General features: G+C 45.2%; 1 protein-coding gene across 6 annotated transcripts in view; it reads right to left on the minus strand.

The window, feature by feature from the left end:
* LOC140384679 (leucine-rich repeat-containing protein 4C-like) overlaps positions 1 to 18,011 on the minus strand; it is a 1,407,047-nt gene that overhangs the window by 803,977 nt on the left and 585,059 nt on the right. For 3 of the 6 annotated variants that reach the window (XM_072466604.1, XM_072466606.1, XM_072466605.1), the window contains exon 3: positions 2,744 to 2,861. The exons of the other annotated variants lie outside the window; for them this stretch is intronic. The gene's annotated coding sequence lies outside the window, so the exon portion shown is untranslated. The remainder of the gene's footprint in view (positions 1 to 2,743; positions 2,862 to 18,011) is intronic. 6 annotated transcript variants of the gene reach the window in all.

Here is an 18,011-nt window from a genome sequence, read left to right on the forward strand (position 1 = left end):
GTAGCATTGCAGGATTCTCAGCCTTGATAAATATTGCTGTGCGCAAAATTGCGGCCATATTTATTTAGGTAACAGCAGTAGAATTATATCAGAGGCACTTCATCCGCTGCAAGCATTTTGAGATGTTATGAAGTTGGGAAAAGTGCTTTATTTTAAACGAAAAACACTTGCCACGTTGTAAAAAACAACAATAGTAAAGTTAGGGCAAAGAAGAAATGGTATGCATTTGCATTTTTTTAAATCGTGTCTCAAATGCATTTCAAAACGTTGAACAGGAGCAGTTCAATCAAATCAATTTTGTCGATGGTGACAACAGCCAGGAGTTATACCGCAACCATAACATAGAAAAGCATCCCAAAGTTATGCAGAGAAAAACAAACGTCAAGCTAAAGAAGCAGAGATTAGGAGCGTCGATGGAAAGAGGAATGAACAAGCTAAATTTTAATGAGGGAAGTCTTTAGAGGTGGGATGGGTGCAATTCCTCAAATCATGGGCCTCATTGGTTTAAGGGATGGCCTGACAATGGTGGGGCACAATGACAAGGATATAAACAATTGAGGAGAGTCTAGAGAATGGAGAGCCTTCAGAAACTGGGGCAGAGGTGGGATACGGTGTCGGCTAGAGCTAGGGAAAGGTGTAATCATGTCGAGAGGTATAGACAAAAGGATAAGAGTTTTAATTTTGTTTTCTTAAAATACATGTATTGTACCTCAAGTGTCAAATATTTTCAAGAAATGGTCATTATTAACATGTAATGTATCAAGTATCAAACAAACATGTCATATTCTGCATGTGTTATCATTCTTAATTCAATCCATGATAAGTTTATTGTCAAGCTTAGTTTTATTCATTCACAGGTAATGGGTTCCACAAGTAAGGCCAATGCATCCCCAATTCCTCTTGAGAAGATTGAACCGCCCTCTTGTATGTACAACTGGCTAGTTTGCTAGATTATTCAAGAGGGCAGTTAAGAATCAAGCTAATCTCTGTGGATCTGTGGTCACAAATAGTCCAGATTTCCATCCCTTAAAGATGTTTATGAATAAGATGTGTTTTTACGATAATTTAGTACTTTCATGGTCACAATCCTCATTACTAGCTTTTTTATTCCGCATGTATTTAATTAATAGAATTTGAATTCCCCAGCTTCCATAACGCTAGTTAGAGCATTACAATCTTCCTCACAATTCCAGGATCAGTCAGGAATGCAGAGATATTCCCCGGTTCCCTTTCTTTAGTGCAACCTGTCTTCATTAACCCCTCTGCCCTATCCCCTCCACGCTCACCGCCAACAAGTGTAATGGACTTTCCTGCCCCGAGGATTAAGGAGAAGTCAGTTGCCCCTATGGCATCCCTCCCTTCTGTTAGTCCACATGGCCAAGCTACCTCTATTGGTTCCTCCCTTCCTGAGGCTTGAACTCCAGTCTTTCCGAGCTGAGACTATCCAAATCTCATTCGCTTATGTCTTAACTCACAGGTCCCAGTCCTCCATTACATCTGTGCTGACTTGCATTGGCTCCCAGAAAGCAAGATCTTGATTTTAAAATTCTCATCCTTGTTTTCAACTCCACCCATGACCTTGCTCCTCTTTATCTCTGGAACTCCCTCCCAAGATTACTATGTTCCTCCAATTGAAAATGAAATGAAAATCGCTTATTGTCACGAGTAGGCTTCGATGAAGTTACTGTGAAAAGCCCCTAGTCGCCACATTCCGGCGCCTGTTCGGGGAGGCTGGTACGGGAATTGAACCGTGCTGCTGGCCTGCCTTAGTCTGCTTTAAAAGCCAGCGATTTAGCCCAGTGAGCTAAACCAGCCCAATTCTAGTCTCTTGTGCATTCCCAATTATAATTACTCCACTGAGCCTTCAGTTGCCTAGGCCCCAAGTTCTGGAATTCCCTCCCTACCGCTCTCTGCCTTGCTATCTCAATTTTGTCCTTAAGACACTCCTTAGAACCTACCTCTTTGACCAAGCTTTTCATCATTTGATCTAAGTGTCTCCTTATGCGGCTAGATGTTATTATGTACTTTGTAAAGTGCCTTGGGACTTTTCTTTATGCTATCATGGGAGGAGAGTGTCAATGGCAAGGCCAGCATTTATTTCCCATCCCTAATTGCCCTTGAACTGAGTGGCTTGCTAGGCCATTTCAGAGGGCATTTAAGAGTCAACCACATTGCTGTGGATCTGGAATCACATGTAGGGCGAGACCAGGTAAGGGTGTTGGATTACTTTCCCTGAAGGAGGTTAGTGAACAATCGATGTGAGAGTTGCCATGGTCATCATTACCGAGACTAGCTTTCTTATATTCCATTTTGTATCCATGTCCCCAGAGCATTAGCCTGGGCCTCTGGATTATTAATCCAACAACATCACCACTATTTCACCGCCTGCCCGAATATTACATTAAAGGTGCTCTAAGACATACGGTGCTGTTGTTATTAGTTGAGACCTTTGAATGACTAGTCAAGTACCATAGGCACTGTGCCACCATAATCTGAAAGTAGCAGTGATAGAGTGCTGTGGTACACAGTGTAGATTCAGTAAGCAATACTGTGTTGTGTTATTCACTGGGGGAAATGGGAAAAAGAACACAAAACAAAACAAGGCCACCCCTTGTTGCCAAGTTATACAATCTTATGCTCTGTGCAAACTTTCAGTGTACATTATCTATCATGTTTTTTGCTACTTTCTTTGGCTTCTGAGGATATATCTGGTGTTACATTTCAGTAATGGAGTCAGACTCACCAGTTAAAGCAAGTGAAGGATATTTCTTTTCTTCCACAATATTTGCTACAGTTTGAGTCTCAAAGATTTGGAAAAGGACAGAGAAAAAACGCTCAGCAAAGGTCGTGACTATCAATGCCTGTAAAGAGTAAACAAAAACATATTCTAAATGGACATATGTAAATTATAGAGGGAGAAAACTATGGTCAGAAATTATACTGGAATAAAGCGAGAAAGCTACAAAGATATTTATCTGCCGAAGATCTGTTTTAGTATCACAGATTTATGCTCTTAAACATTTGACCACTGAAACATACAACTCTTAACAAACTAGATTATGTTGCTTACTTATAAAACTATTTTATTCCTGCTGTGCTTAACGCCAACTATCACTTCAACAGACATTGGAAATGCAGTATAAGCATCTCCAATGCAACACTGGGTTGAGGTCAATGAATGGTAATGAATGAATAATACCTGTGAAAACAGGTTTGTTTCGACACTACGGGCAGAGTTTTCCACACCTGCCACGTGTTTAGCGGTGGTGGAGGCGCCCTTCCATTCGCCGATGGTGGAATCAGAAGCTGTCAACGGGGTTTCCTGATCTATGCCAGGATACCTGCAGCGGGAGTTCTCCATCGGTGGGACCGTAAGATCCCGCCGGTGGGAAAGGCCAGAAAAGTCTGACCTACTTTTCTATTTTGTAAGGATCCCAATGTTTAAATCTTGCTTCCCTGTTGTAATTCCTTTATTTTCTATTCTGCGGGCATTTACAGTATCCCAACCTTTATTTTCAAACCACAACAACCCAGTAGAATGTGCTATTTGGACTGGTCCAAGAACACCCCCAGTCCAATGTGCTACTTGGCAGGGCTCAGTGATATCACATTTTGATGGACTTGGCCAGTAGCTAATCGGCTCTATTGAAATCTCAGAACTTGGCAAATACTAGATGCGGATTGGTCCAGATTGTTCTGGCCGGCTCCTTGCTGTATGACTCTGTGTGGGTTTTGGTTTGATCTGAGCTCAGGAGCTGAGCAGAACTCTGTTAATTATCTCTCCCAGAAAAGGTGGATCTTTCTCTCTCTGATATGTCGACTGGAGCTCATTCCATGAACACAGAACAGCCAGTATTTTCTCTCTATCCATCTATTGAGTAATTAAAGCCTGACAACACAGTTGGGGGGAAATTTCCGGATTCCTCTCCCTGTAAGTTTACAAGATCTCTCTCAGGTCCCGTGAAAGCTGCTGCTCCGATATTCTGTTAACTGAGACAAGCTGTTGGTCAGTCTGCTGAACCTGATAACAGGTAAGTAACTGAACGGACCTGAAGTGCATCTTCCATGGTAAGGCTCAGGTCAACATATGTTAAAGGGTCACGCTAGAGGGGTGGGAAGCAAGATTTAAACATTGGGATCCCACAGCCTGAGAATCTAGCCTGAATGATCCAAACCAGTTGGTGGTTTCAATACTTTTCATCCCGAGAAGATAGCTGGCTACAGAGACTACAACCTCAGCAGCGAAGATACTCATCTCTCATCCCCATCTAATCCCCCCGTTATTTTAATCCTTTCCTACCTCACTGTGTGTCTGTGTTGTTTGTGTGTGATTGGAAGGTGGGATGGTGGAGGGGAATAATTAAATTAGCAGACCATTGTTCCATGATCGCCATGACATGTTTATCACTTCTTGTTGTAAATAAACATTTTCTGCATGTTTTACTTACTAATGTGGTGCCTGTAAGTTATTGGAGCAGTCAAGGCCAAAGATCTCAAAAATTTGATTCAAATTAATGGTTAATCCACTTATGTTGGGACTTCGGCGCCTGTGTGGCTGGAATTGACCGTGCACTCGCCCAGGGTGTTGGAACAATTTGGCCTAACTTTGTATTGTAATATAAAGCAAGTTCTGGTGGAAGTGACTCGGGTCTTGGCTTTCAACTGGAGAGATGGCAAGAGCCCCATGTTGCCTCTTTCTGGCAAGCCCCATCGCCTTTTGGTCCACTCAGGGGCTTGACAGTCCAGCAACGGGCCTGCCGCTGCGATCAAGGACCCCCAGAGCCAATCAGAGGCTAGCAGCTCTATTGAATGGCACTGTCACCAGGGAAAAGTTGGCTGCTGCCTGTCTGAAACCCATCCCAGGTCTAGGATTGTCGATTGACCCTAGGCTGCAGTTGAGTGATGGCAGGAGGGCGTTCGAGGAGTGGGGGTCATGGGAGACCAGGATGGAGGGGTTTTGGGGGGGGTTGGAGGGGAAGGGCAAAGTTGGCAACCAGGGTTATGGCTGGTTTTCAGGATGCCGCCATCCTGATGCCAGTTCCCTAGACCAGGCAATCAGTTCATTTGAACTAGGACCCTTTCGACCCAAATTAATCAGAGTTGAGTGGGATGGTGGTGGAATCCTCACCCTCTACCCTCCTGCCAGCTTAAGTGCCCCCCGACACCAAACACACCACAACGGAAAGCAAAAGATTCCTCCCATAAATATGCCTGTCCAAAGTTTGAACAGCAGTTCCTGACTGCTATCCAATGTACCATTTTCGGCTTATTGCTGATCACAAGCAAATTAACTTCATAGAACATAGAATAGTACAGCACAATCCAGGTCCTTCAGCCCACAATGTTGTGCCGACCATTTATCCTAATCTAAGATCAACCTAGCCTACACCCCCTTCAATTTACTGCTGTCCATGTGTCTGTCTAAGAGTCACTTAAATGTCCCTAATGACTCTGACTCCACCACCTCTGCTGGCAGCGCATTCCACACACCCGCCACTCTCTGTGTAACGTCTCCCCTATACCTTCCTCCAATCCCCTTAAAATTATGTCCCCTCGTGACAGCCATTTCCACCCTGGGGAAAAGTCTCTGGCTATCCACTCTATCCTTGCCTCTCATCACCTTGTACACTTCTATCAAGTCACCTCTCGGCCTTCTTCGCTCCAGTGAGAAAAGTTCTAGCTCCCTCAACCTTTCTTCATAAGACATGCCCTCCAGTCCAGGCAGCATTCTGGTAAATCTCCTCTGCACCCTCTCCAAAGCATCCACATCCTTCCTATAATGAGGCGACCAGAACTGGACACAATATTCCAAATATGGTCTAACTAGAGTTTTTAAAAACTGCAGCAAAACCTCGTGGCTCTTAAACTCAATCCCCCTGTTAATGAAAACCAACACACCATATGCCTTCTTAACAACCCTATCAACCTGGGTGGCAACTTTGAGGGATCTATGTACGTGGACCCCAAGATCCCTCTGTTCCACCACACTTCCAAGAATCCTGCCTTTAACCCTGTATTCAGTATTCAAATTCGACCTTCCAAAATGAATCACTTCACATTTATCAAGGTTGAACTCCATCTGCCACTTCTCAGCCCAGCTCTGCATCCTGTCAATGTTCTGCTGTAACCTGCAACAACCCTCAACACTATCGACAACTCCCCCAACCTCTGTGGCATTGGCAAACTTACTAACCCACCCTTCCACTTCCTCAGCCAAGTCATTTATAAAAACCACAAAGAGCAGAGGTCCCAGAACAGATCCCCGTGGGACACCACTGGTCACCGACCTCCAGGCGGAATACTTTCCATCCATTACCACTCGCTGTCTTCTTTCGGCCAGCCAATCCTGTATCCAGACAGCCAAATGTCCCTGTATCCCATGCCCCCTAACTTTCTGAATGAGCCTACTATGAAGAACCTTATCAAAGGCTTCACTGAAATCTATATACACCACATCCACTACCCGACCTTCATCAATGTGTCTCGTCACATCCTCAAAGAATTCAATGAGGCTTGTGAGGCATGACCTGCCCTTCATAAAGCCATGCTGACTATCTTTAGTCAAACTATGTTTTTCCAAATAATCATAAATCCTATCTCTCAGAATCTTTTCCAATATTTTGCTCACCACAGACGTAAGACTGATTGGTCTGTAATTCCCAGAGATTTCTCTATTTCCTTTCTTGAATAGGGGTACAACATTCGCCTCCCTCCAATCATCCGGTACTACTCCAGTAGAGAGTGAAGACGCAAAGATCATCGCCAACGGCGCAGCAATCTCCTCCCTCGCTTCCCGTAGTAACCTTGGGTAAATCCCGTCAGGTCCAGGGAACTTATCCTCCTTCTTAATATCACGCTGTTTGAGTCTATTAACCTGGTTCATGCTGTTCTCATGAGCAACAAGGTCCCTCTCTCTAGTGAATACTGAAGCAAAGTATTCATTTAGGGCTTCCCCCATCTCTTCAGACTCTCGGCACATGTTCCCACCACTATCCCTGATCGGCCCTACTCTCACTCTGATCATCCTCTTAGTTCTCACATAAGTGTAGAACGCCTTGGGGTTTTCCCTAATCCTTCCCGCCAGGGCTTTTTCATGTCCCCTTCTAGCTCTCCTCAGTCCATTTTTGAGTTCCTTCCTGGTTACCTTGTAACCCTCGAGAGCCGAGTCAGATTGTTGCTTCCTCAACCTTACGTAAGCTTCCTTCTTCTTCTTGACTAGAAGCTCCACTTCTCTTGTCATCCAAGGTTCCTTCACCTTACCATTCCTTCTTTGTCTCAGTGGGACAAAACAATTCAGTACTCGCAGCAAGTGCTCCCTAAACAATCCCCACATTATTGTTGTACATTTCCCCAAGAACAATTGTTCCCACTTTATGCTTCTCAGCTCCTGTCTAATAGCAGTATAATTTCCCGTACCACAATTAAATACCTTCCCATGCTGTGTGTTCCTATCCCTCTCCATGACTATGGTAAAGGTCAAGGATTTGTGGTCACTGTCATCGAAAAGCTCTCCCACCGAGACATCTGACACCTGGACTGGTTCGTTGCCGAGCACCAAGTCCAATATGGCCTCTCCCCTAGTCGGCCTATCTACATATTGAGTCAGGAATCCTTCCTGTACACACCTGATAAAATCTGCTCTATCCAAACCATTTACACTAAGGAGGTTCCAGTCAATATTAGGGAAGTTGAAGGCACCCATGGCAACAACTCTGTTACTTCTGCACTTTTGCAAGATCTGCCGCCCAATCTGTTCCTCTATCTCACTGCTGTTATTGGGGGTCGATAGAAAACTCCCTATAAAGTGACTGTTCCTTTCTTGTTTCTGACTTCCACCCATACTGACTCAGTAGACAAACCCTCCTCAACTACCTCCTTTTCTGCAGCTGTGGTGCACCCCCTAATTAACAGTACCACTCCCCCTCCTCTTTTACCTCCCTCCCTATTCTTCTGAAAACATCTAAACCCCGGTACATCTAACAACCATTCCTGCCCCTGTGAAATCCATGTCTCCATAATGGCCACAACATCGTAGTTCCAAGAACTGATCTATGCTCGAAGTTCATCTCCCTTATTCCTGACACTCCTTGCATTGAAACAGACACACTTTAACCCATTCCACTGAGTGCAACTTTACCCTATCAACTGTTTTTCCTTCCTCACAGACTTGCTGCATACTATTTCTGCCTGTTCAACAGCTACCCTATCCTCTGATCCATAGCTCTGGTTCCCATCCCCCTGCCAAACTAGTTTAAACCCTCCCAAAGAGCTCTAGCAAACCTCCCACCCAGGATATTGGAGCCCCTCCAGTTTAGGTGCAATCCGTCCTTCATGTACAGGTCCCACCTTACCCAGAAGATATCCCAATGATCCACGTATCTGAAGCCTTCCCTCCTGCACCAGCCCTGTAGCCACATGTTCAGCTGCACTCGCTCTCTGTTCCTTGCCTCACTTGCACGTGGCACTGGTAGCAATCCTGAGATCACTACTCTGCTTGTCCTGCTCTTTAACTTCCAACCTAACTCCCTAAAATCACTTCTTAAATCCTCATCCCTTTTCTTAGCTATGTCGTTGGTGCCTATGTGCACCACAACTTCTGGTTGCTCCCCCTCCCCCTTAAGAATCCTGTAGACTCGATCTGGGACATCCCTGGCCCTGGTACCTGGGAGGCAACATACCTTCCACGAGTCTCGCCCGCGACCATAGAATCTCCTATCCATTCCCCTAACCATTGAGTCTCCTATCACTATTGCTTTTCTATTCTCCCCCTTCTCTTCTGAGCCACAGAGCCAGACTCAGTGCCAGAGACCTGGCCGCTGGGGCCTTCCGTAGGTCATCCCCAACAGCATCCAAAACGTATACTTGTTTTGAAGGGGAATGGCCACGAGGGATCCCTACACTGTCTGCCCATTTGTTTTTCTTCCCCTGACTGTAACCCAGCTACTCTTGTCCTGTACCTTGGGTATGGCTACCTCCCTGTAATTCCTCTCTATCACCCCCTCTGCCTGCTGGATGAACTTCGGATCCAGTTCCCTAACGAGGTTTCTGAGGAGCTGGAGTTGGGTGCATTTCCCACAGGTATAGTCAGCGGGGACATCGGTGGTATCCCTCACTACCCACATCCTACAGGAGGAGCATGCAACTGCCCTAGCCTCCATCCCCTCTGATTTGAATTCACAAAGAGATTTAAAGGGGGGGGAAAAAAAGAAAGATTAAACACCCGTTAGGCCTTTATACTGTTGCTACTCTCCCAAGTGAACCCTCGAAAATTGGTAATTCTGCGAATTGAAAGAATGATAGCTTGCTGCCCCCGCAAAAAAAACCAAAAGAAACAAACACAAAAATTAAAATTAAGAAAAAAAAATTTAAAATTAAGAAACCCAAATTAAAAACCCCCAAAACAAACAACTCTTACCTTACAGAATGTAGCTGCCCTGTGGACCAACTGGAACTCCGCCCTCTGACTCTGCTCCCAGTCAGCTGCACTCTCTGTAAACCCCCGGCTCCCTTCTTGCTCTTCGAGGAAATGAAATGAAAGGAGGACCTTACTCCCTCCACGCCTAATTCCCTCTGTCACTAAACTCTCACTATAACACTCAAATGCACCCAAATTCAGCACTCCCTCAGTCGCCAAACTCTCATTATAGCACTCAGATGCACCCAAATCCAGCACTCCCTCAGTCACCAAACTCTCACATTAGCACTCAAATGCACCCAAATTCAGCACTCAGTGCAAACAAAGTCTGCACTGTAGCTGGCTCACCTTTATACTGTGACTCTAGCCTCTGAAAACTGGCCTAATCCAATTAGCTAATTAACCAGCTCCAGCTGCAAGTCGCTGCAAGTAGAACCTTTGTTTAAAGCTGATTGAAAATTCACCTTCTTCTAAACCAAACAGCAACTTTTAAGTTAATTAACTAAATAAAAGACTAGACTTCAGATAAGAATGAACCCTTAATATCCCTCAGTCACCAAACTCTCACTATAGCACACACATGCACCCAAATTCAGCACTCAGTGATGGGGGTAGCCTCACGGTGGTGGTGGTCCCAGGTATCTACTGCTCTTGTCCTTGTAGATGGTAGTGGTCGGGGGTTTAGAAGGCGCTGCCTAAGGAACCTTGGGGAGTTCCTGCAGTAAATCTTGTAGATCAGTGTTTTTCAAACATTTTTGGCCAGGGCTCATTTTTACCAACCGGCCATTCTTCAGGACCCACACTGGCCAACCTTCGCCTCCCACGCCGGCCTTCATTTAGATATATTTCAAAGGTGTGGAGATGGAAAATGTTAGTGGATTGTTTTCATCAAACGTGGCATTCCTAATCCAATGTGCAAGGAATTGCAGACTCATGATGTGACATCTAACTTCCAAATGCTTGATGCTGGCACCCTGCGTAATTTAACAAGCACTGTGATCTTACTCAGCAGAAAGAAACAATATATCACCTGAAAAATGCTCTTCATTATTACAAAGAAAACAATAAATAATGCATAGTGTTTAACATTAGATTCAGAATTGAGTTCTGATCCCTATGATCCATTTTATCTTAAGATTGCATGGGGGATGGTGAGAGGGGAGCGGGCTGGTTACAATTAATGGGCCACATTGAAAGTTCAGTGAAAAGAATGATCAGCTGTTGAGTAGTCTTTTATTTCCATCAGCAGATAGCAAATCACTCAGGAAACTAAGGAAATTCAGCATGTCTACATTAACTCTTACCAACTTTTATAGGTGCACCATGGAAAGCATCCTACCTGGCTGCATCACAACCTGGTATGGCAACTGCTCGGCCCAAGACCACAAGTACGTTCAGAGTCGTGAAAACAGTCTAGTGCATCACACAAACCTGCCTCCCATCCACTGACTCCATTTACACCTCCCGCTGCCTTGGGAAAGCGGGCAGCATAATCAAAGACCCCTCCCGCCCGGCTTACTCACTCTTCCAACTTCTTCCATCGGGCAGGAGATACAGAAATCTGAGAACACGCACGAACAGACTCAAAAACAGCTTCTTCCCCGCTGCTACCAGACTCCGAAACGATCCTCTTATGGACTGACCTCATTAACACTACACCCCTGTATGCGTCACCTGATGCCGGTGTTTATGTAGTCACATTGTGTATCTTGTGCTGCCCTATTATGTATTTTCTTTTATTTCCTTTTCTTTTCATAGCTGCTCGCAGAAAAATACTTTTCACTGTACCTCGGTACACGTGACAATAAACAAATCCAATCCTATGAAGGAGTTCGGCTGACCTACCTCAACCCCACCAACAGCATCTTGTAGAGTTGGAGATGGAATTAAATTGTCACGTTTAGCTGCTCGTCAGTTATTTATTGATGGAAATTGAAAAAAAATAATCATTTACGGGATGTGGGGTTTGCTGGCTTGGCCGGCATTTACCGCCCATCCTTAGTTGCGCTGCAGAAGTGGTGGTGAGCTGCCTTCTTGAACTGCTGCAGCTCCTGAGGCCTCACCTACTGTGCCGTTAGGGAGGAAATTCCAAGCTTTTGGCCCAGAGACAGTGAAGGAACAATGATATGTTTCCAAGGCAGAATGGTGAGTGTTTTGGAGGGTAGCCTCATGGTGGTGGTGTTCCCAGGTATCTGCTGCTCTTGTCCTTGTAGATGGTAGTGGTCGGGGGTTTAGAAGGCATTGCCTAAGGAACCTTGGGGAGTTCCTGCAGTAAATCTTGTAGATCAGTGTTTTTCAAACTTTTTTGGCCAGGACTCATTTTTACCAACCGGCCATTCTTCGGGACCCACACTGGCCGACCTTCGCCTCCCACAGGTGAGCCTGCTTGGTCTTCACGATCTCACTTGCTTTGTCATTCAGGACTTCAGCTGACGATTTAAGTTCTCACTGCATGCGTTGAAAAAAATCAAGAGGTTTGTCCTAGAACTTGCCATGCTTAGTCTTCAATTGCCTTTGAAGTTTTGAGGGTTTCAAACTTTCGTTTGCCAGTACTTCCACGCATTTAACACACATGGGCTTTGCATCCTGATTTGCATTGGCACAATTAATAAAGCCATACCTTAAAATATAATCTTTATACTGCTTTGTTCCTGATTTCAGCTCCTTAATGGTTTTGAATCCCACCACTATAAACAAAGAAAACAATGTCAGGGCACTGTCATGTTGGCACTTCCAGGGTGCCAGGGTGCCAAGGTGCCAGAGGGCACTGCCTGAGCACTTTTCAGCCATGTCCCTGGCCACCTGAGGGATTCAATGGCCTCTGAGGCCTCCAAACATAGTCATCAACCATCTTCAACTGCTTCATCAACATTCTTCTTACCATTCATAAGGTCCGAATTGGGGATGTTTACTAATTATCGTGCAATGTTCAGCACCATTTGCGACTCCTCAGATACTGAAACAGTTGGTCTCCATCTTCAGCAACATTTTGCAACATTCAGGCTCACACTAAAAACTCCCAAATAACATTTGTGCCACATAAGTAGGCAATGACTATCTCCAACAAGAAATTCTCAACCATCTCCCCTTGACATTCAATGGCATTACCATCACTGAATCTCCCACAACCAACATCCTGGAGGTTACCATTGACCAGAAATTGAACTAGACTAACCATATAAATACTGTGACGACAAGAGCAGGTCAGAGGCACGGAATTCTGTAGAGAGCAACTCACCTCCTGATTCTCCCAAAGCCTTTGCATCATCTACAAGGCTCACAGGACTATGATGTAATTCTCTCCACTTGTCTGGGAGCATGTAGGTCCAACAACACTCAAAACGCTCAACACCATGCAGGTCAAAGCAGCCTGCTTCATTTGTACCCATTCATCATCTCTAACATCCACTCCCTCCACCGACAATATTCAACAGCAACAATGTGCACCATTTACAAGATGCACTGCAGCAACTCACCAAGGTTCCTTGGACAGCACCTTCCAAAGCCACAACCTCTACCAAAGCACACACCACCCCGACGTGGAATTATATCCCTGTTCTTTCACTGTCGATGGGTCAACATCCCCCCCTAACAGTATTGTGGGTGTACCTACGCCACAAGCACTACATCGGTTGAAGAAGGTGACTCAGCACCACCTCCTCAAGAGATTGTCAATAGAAATACTGGTTCAACCGATACAGGTAGAAATACAGGTCCAGGTCCTGTCAAAGAATAAGTAAAAGCCTTCTCGTTTTGTTTTTCTCTCTTATTTCCTCAGTTGGTGTTTTCGCTTCACATTTTATACCTACCTGTTTCTTGATTTTTGAAGACTTTACTCTCTGATTCGCCTTTCTGGCGCTCTGCTTGATATGAAACAAAGGATCAATGGCTCTGTCCCTGATAACCAGTCAGTCGTTGCTTAATTAATTCCCTGCACTTTTGTCTGCTTCAATTAAGGTTGCTCCTAGAGTCCTGCTTGCTGTCGGCAAGATATAACTTGATCACAGGTGAAATCTGCTTCTCTGGATTATAATATTCCACTGCCACAGTGTATGAGCCATTTCCCTGTATGTTCTGTGTATTCAAGTCATGTTCCATAAGACCATAAGACATAGGAACAGAATTAAGCCATTCAGCCCATCAAGTCTGCTCTGCTATTCAATCATGGCTAATATGTTTCTCATCCCCATTCTCCTGCCTTCTCCCCATAACCCCTAATCCCCGTATTAATCATCAGGAACCTATTTATCTCTGTCTTAAAGACACTCAGTGATTTCCACAGCCTTCTGCGGCAAAGAGTTGCACAGATTCACCACCCTCTGGTGGAAGAAATTCCTCCTCATCTCAGTTTTATTGGATCATCCCTTCAGTCTGAGGCTGTGCCCTTGGGTTCTAGTTTTTTCTACTCGTGGAAACATCCTCTCCACGTCCACTCCATCCAGGCCTCACAGTATCCTGTAAGTTCCAAGATTGGGCGACTTAAAATTATCTGGTGGATATGAATCTCCAGATGAACATTTTCAACAAAGGATTTATTTTACAGGACCCCTTATTTGAAAAGGATTAACAACTGAGCAAAAATAGCACACTAAGTAATTTTGAGATTATGCAATCAGGTAAAATTGAGCTGGTGTGACCCTTAATCGTTGAATTTCAGAAGAATGAGAGGCCATCTTATTTAAACCTACAAATTGGGAAGGGCAATAAATGCTGGCCGAGCTAGTGATGTCCACATCCCATAAATTAGGGGGCTTCAAAGGTGCAGAGGGGTGTTTCCTTTTTACAGGGAAATCTAGAATTAGAGCAACACAAATTGCAAGGTAATCCAGGAGGCCCTCAGGTGTCCTAGGCCCAACCATTTTCAGCTGCTTCGTCAATGAGATCCCTTCCATTATAAGATCAGAAGTGGGAATGTTACTCAATGTTCAGCATCATTCACAATTCCTCAGATACTGAAACAGTCCATGTCCAAATGCAGCAAGATCTGGATAATAGTCAGGCTTGGGCTGACAAGTGGCAAGGTGCATTCATGCCGCACAAGTGAAAGGCAATGACCATCTCCAACAAGAGAGAATCTAACCATCGTCCTTTGACAGTTAATGGCATTACTATCATTGAATCTCCCATTCTCAACAGCCCTCTGACCAAGAAACTGCATTAACCAAATGAATACCATGGCTACAAGAGCAGGCTAGGAAACCTGCTGTGAGTAACTCACCTCCTGACTCCCCAAGCCTGTCGACCATCTACAAGGCACAAATCAGGAGGGTGATTCAATATTCTCCTCTTGCCTGGATAAATGCAATTCCCACAATATTCAAGAAGCATGACACCATTCAGGAAAAAGCAACCCACTTGATTGCTCCCCCTTCCACAAACATTCAATCCCTCTGCCACCGACGCACAATGGCAGCCATGTGTACCATCTACAAGATTCACTGCTGGAACTCACTAAGGTTGTTGAGGTAGAACATTCCAAATTTGTGACCTCTACCACCTAAATTCAAGAACAAGGATAGCAGAGACATGGGAAGACCACCATCTGAAAGATCCCCTCCAAGCCACCCAAAATCCTGACTCAGAAATATCTCACCATTCCGTCAATGTCACTGGGTCAAATTCCTGGAACTCCCTCCAGTGGGGGTATGTGCATCAAAGGGACTGCAGCATCTCAAGAAGGTGGCTCACCACCACCTTCGCAAGGGCAATTAGGGATGGGAAAGAAATGCTGGCCTAACCAGAGACGCCCATATCCAGTAACGCAATAGGGAAAAAATAGCTTGGACCAGTATTCTGATTTCCCAGTTTTTACTGTTTTTTCCTTCTGGGAAATTAATTTTTTTTAAAAATTAAGATGGAGAGGTGAAGGACTTCCTTCTCTCAGACAGTCTTTAGTGTTTGGAATTCTCTTTCTCAGAAAGCAACGGAGGCTGGGTCATTGAATATGTCCTGGGTTGAGTTAGGCAGATTTTTGATCAATAAGGGAGTCATGCGTTGTCGGATACAGGTAGAAAACTGAAGCTAAGGCCACAATCAGAATAACTGGTATCTCATTGAATGATGTAGCAGGCTTGAGAGGCTGAATGGCCTATTCTTGCTTCTTTTTTAATGATATAATGTCCGTACGTGATCTGCTAAAAAATGGATATGATATATTAATTTATTGATTTATTGACTTCACTAATACTCTGCAATGTGAAAAGTCAGGCAGTGAAGTATAGAACCGGAGCCAGGTTTTATACATTACAAGCTTTTATTTGCAGGGCCACAGATTACATAGAATGCACCTCCAATCCAACAGCCACCATTTCAGCCAGTTCCTATATATATGGGCACAGCTAAATTCCCAGTTAATGCTCACCGCCTGAATACAATTAAACACTCAATTAATATACAATTAACATGCAATGGAGAAACGCTTAATGTTCAAAGGCTATGGGATTAAAAATGATTACAATATTAACAACGAACAGGTTTGTTACACTTGCAGTTTGGTAGACATCTGTGAATTGTCTTATTAAGGCTCAACATTGTCCAACTGATGCCAGATAATGTCATGAATGCCTTTGACCATCTCCAAGGTCAACAACGTGAGAATGTTAGTACCCATTCATTGTTATCACTATAGAATATGCAGGTGATAGAGAGGGAGTAGAAAAGGTTCAGGAGGATGGTTCCTGGGATGAAGAACACAAATTATGTCTCTACGTTTGAGAACCCGGGGCTGTTCTCCTTTGGGCAAAGACAAATTTGAGAGGAAGTTTGCTAGAGGTGTTCACAATCGGAAGAGGATGGACAGAGTGGATAAGGAGCAATTTTTCCCAGTGGCGGGAATCAAGAGGACACCAATTTAAGGTGGTTGACTAGAAGAGATAAGATGACATCCGGACAAGCTTTTTACGCAGCAAGTGGTCACAATCTGGAATGCACTTCCTGAGAGCGCGGTGAAGGCAAATTCAATCATGGCTTTCAAAAGAGAATTGGATCATTATCTGTAACAACTTGCGAGAGGAGCAGATTGCGTGTTGATAAACTTAAATTCTGTTGAGAACACACATTTCAAATGCTGACACACCCGTCGCCATCTTCCCCCCCCAAACCCAGCAATGGCATCCAGTTGAGTGATAGGTTGCAGGAGGGAGGGGCAACCAATCTACTTACTACAGTTACTCCCCGTTAAGTTCTTTATGTGGTTAACATAGAACATACAGTGCAGAAGGAGGCCATTCGGCCCGTCGAGTCTGCACCGACCCACTTAAGCCCTCACTTCCAACCTATGCCCGTCACCCAATAACAACTCCTAACCTTTTTTTTTGGTCACTAATGGCAATTTATCATAGCCAATCCACCTAACCTGCACATCTTTGGACTGTGGGAGGAAACCGGAGCACCCGGAGGAAACCCACGCAGACACGGGGAGAACATGCAAACTCTGCACAGAGAGTGACCCAGTGGGGAATCGAACCTGGACCCTGGCGCTGTGAAGCCACAGTGCCATCCACTTGTGCTACCGTGCTGCCCAATTACTGCAGCAACATATCTGATAAACAAAACATTTGTAATGTCTCTTGTCTTTATCTTGCAAAAAACGATAGGAACTCGCTACCGGAGGAAATGGTTTAGTCCACCGCGTGCATGGCGGCCTTGATGATATTGGCCTTGGTACGACTGAAGGCCGACTGAGCCTCAGCCGTCAGGGGAAAAACCGTGGTCTTAATGAGTGGATAGGCTTTGTCCGCATATCTGGGGACCCACTGGGCATAATAGGAAAAGAGCCCCAGGCACCGTTTGAGTGCCTTGAGGTTACGGGGAGGGGAAGTTTCTTAAGGGGGCGCATGCGGTCAGGGTCTAGCCCTAGGACCCCGTTTTCCACGACGTAGCCGAGGATAGCTAGCCGGGTTGTGTTGAACACGCATTTCTCTTTATTGTATGTCAGATTGAGGGCCCGGGCGGTCTGGAGGAACTTCCTCAGGTTTCGTCATGCTGGTCATGGCCGCAGATGGTGATGTCCAAGTACGGGTATGTCACCCGTAAGCCGTACTGATCCACCATTTGATCCATTGCCCTTTGGAAAACTGAGACTCAGTTTGTGACAGCGAAAGGGACCCTGAGGAAGTGGAAGAGCCGACCGGCTGCTTCGAAGTCTGTATAGGGGCGGATAGGGAGTTGATGATAGGCCGATTTTAGGTCGACCGTGGAGAATACTCGATAGTGGGCGATTTGGTTCACCATTTCTGCTATGAGGGGAAGTGGGTACGCATCGAGTTGCGTAAAGCGATTTATGGTCTGGCTATAGTCCACCACCATATGTTGTTTTCCCCCGGAGCGGACTACCAGTTGCTAGCCTCTATGACCCCTTCTTTTAGTAGCCGCTGAATCTCTGACTTGATGAAAGTCATGTCTTGGGCACTGTACCGCCGACTCCTGTCAGCGACGGGCTTACAGTCGGGGGTGAGGTTCGCGAAGAGGGCGGTTAGTGCAACTTTGAGTGTCGCCAGACTACATACCGTGAACGGGGGCAGGGGTCCGCCGAACTTCAGGGTCAACCTTCGGTGGCTGCACTGAAAGTCCAGACCGAGCAGCAGGGGGGCGCAGA

Source organism: Scyliorhinus torazame, chromosome 10 (genome assembly GCF_047496885.1).
Source record: "Scyliorhinus torazame isolate Kashiwa2021f chromosome 10, sScyTor2.1, whole genome shotgun sequence".
NCBI lineage: Eukaryota > Metazoa > Chordata > Chondrichthyes > Carcharhiniformes > Scyliorhinidae > Scyliorhinus > Scyliorhinus torazame.